We start from the raw sequence: 2,622 nt of genomic DNA on the forward strand, positions 1-2,622 counted from the left end.
ACATTCCCTTGGGGCCACTTGGCCATCAGGGAACCTCAGCTGCTTGGCTTAGTGTGCAGCAGCTTTAACCCCCATCACGGCCAATGACAAACTGCAGGAGGCCAAATCACAGGGGATGCGCGGTGATCCTACCCACCTGGACTGCAGAACCAGCCCTGCTGCAGGCTCTATTCCTGGAATCCGGGCTTGTTACCATTGTTCGTATGGTTCTGATTGGTCACAGGGCTACCTCGAGGGCACCCGAGTGGTAATGATGATGCTGTCACAGCTGTGATCTTGCTGAAATAATATAGAATAGAATAATAATAATAATAATTAATAATAATTAATAATAATAGTGTAGGACCATATTTCTCTCCGGCAGCCCCCTTTCCTGCATTAAAAACCCAGGGTGCAGATCAGGGAAGGGAGATTCCACAAGGCTCCATACAGGGAAATTTCCCTCGGATCATTCCAGTGGGTGAGGTCCCTTCCCTTCTCCATGAGGAATGAAAAGGGGGACCCAGGATCCAAGGATCCCCAGAGTTATGCACAGATCTCAGTGATCCACTGGTAGCTAGGCCCACCCACCCACAATTTCTGTGCCACCACAACTGCTCTAGGACCCTCTCCAGCTCCCTCCTAGCACAAGTTCATCAGAGATGTGTTACCAGGCCCTGTCACAGGATCTGCTGAAGGGGCATTGTACAGGGTGGAGGGGGCTGCACAGAGATGGGAGGGCTGATTAGAGTAGCAGATGGGCACAATACCCCAGCCATAGACTGGTCGGGAGGTTTCGACCTTTCCATACCCAGAGTGCAGCCATAGACTCCCTCAGTGCATCCTTCATTTATGTAATGAAGGAGAGGGAGATGAAAAGGCTCCAATTTCTCTGGAGATCCAGGCAGCTGCAGGTGGGCAAAGTGTTATGCTCATACAAAGCACACGGAATCTTTATAGAGGAAGGTAAATACACAGCATTTATTGAAAATACCACAGTTGGCATATGCTTTTCAGTCACACACACATACACATAGTCCTGCCAGTGATGTTCATAGTTACCAGTCTGTTGTAGCTCGAGTCAATCTAATGGCCAGTTAGATTGAGCACGAGTGTGGAGCTGGGTTCTGTCGGTCGCGATCCGATGCTCCGAGGCTTTGCAGGACTGAACCCAGAGTTCCATGGCAAAACACCCCAGCTTTATAGTTGTAAATTCCCATTTGAGTCCATGCATTTTGCAATGTCATCCTGTAATCATTAGTCCGTAAGTGGTGTTATCATTTGATGGTTAATGTCGGGCTTCCCATCGTTATCTCCTATTTGTTGTCTCGCCTTCAGGGGTGCCTGCCTCACCTCTGAGGTCGTCAATGCTGCTAACATGTTTAACATCGGATACAATGGATGTTTTCTGATTGTCTCTGGTCTTTCCAAGTTTCTCACTTCTTCTTGACCATCTAGACATTTGTGATGGCTTTCACACCTTATCTTTCCCTGATGCATGCATTCCTCATACACACAAACAATCTCTTACAGAAACCTTCAAAGGTATACAGACATCAGTATTGTATATTCAGCAGAATACATTGTAAATCAAGCCTTGCTAAATCTTATAACTAAAACAATTCACATTGGGGCTTCCGGCCCTCAACATTCCTCTAATCTTCTTAACATAGATACAATAGAGAATCCCGTCTCTTACTTCCTAATTTGTAATACACATAGGAAACCATAATAGCTTTCTTACTTATTCTAAAACAAAAGGGTGACCATAAAAAACAAAAGGGTGACCATAATCAGTCATAAGGATTGTTCTGGTCTGTCATTCCTTTCTGCTATTCAAAAAGGGTGGCTGACAGGATGAAATCAAATCATACATTAATTCTCATAGTACATTATAAAATCCAGCTCCTACAAAAGTCATGGCAGAGAAAAATGATCCGTTTTCTATGAAAACTCAACCCAGAAAATGGATGGAAAGGAGACATTTCAGTTTTTTGGGGGGGGGAAACCTGTTTTCAAGCCAAGCTCTAGCTCAAACCATGAGCCTCTGTCCCTTGTGCTACAGGACCACACCCCTACGTGGCAGTGCTAGCCCCTCATCAGCCTCCCACACTGAGCAGCCCCTTAAGGTGACTATATTTCCCAAAGAGAAAACGGGAGACGCTGTCACTGGAATACTGTAGGGGAAAACACCCCCCCAGCTCTGCCTCACCCCCTGGGGGTGCTGCCATCTGCACTAGCCTCCCCCGAACATTCCTCCGCTCCCACTTCCCCATTTTTTTTGACAGAAGTAGACATTTGTCCCGTTTGCTCTTGCCAACTGATCAAGTCAGCAAGAGCAAACAATAGAAATGTCTCCTTTTGAAAAAAAAAAGTTGAATTGGCTGGGACAGGGCTTAAAAAAGAGTCTGTCCTGGCCAGAATGGGAGGTATGGTCACATTACCATGGATGTCTGCTAGGGTGGCTACACCAGCTCTGTAACAGCGATAGCTCCTGGAAAAGGCTTGTTTGCATCAGTCCATCCATCAGTGGAACAATTTAAGAACATAAGAATGGGCATATGGATTCAGACCACAGGTCCATCTAGCTCAGTGTCCTGTCTTCTGACAAAAATAACGAGAAGTACTTGTGGCACCTTAGAG

The sequence above is a fragment of the Terrapene carolina genome, unplaced genomic scaffold, assembly GCF_002925995.2.
Source record: "Terrapene carolina triunguis isolate 2854851 unplaced genomic scaffold, T_m_triunguis-2.0 Scaffold511, whole genome shotgun sequence".
In the NCBI taxonomy this organism is placed as follows: domain Eukaryota; kingdom Metazoa; phylum Chordata; order Testudines; family Emydidae; genus Terrapene; species Terrapene triunguis.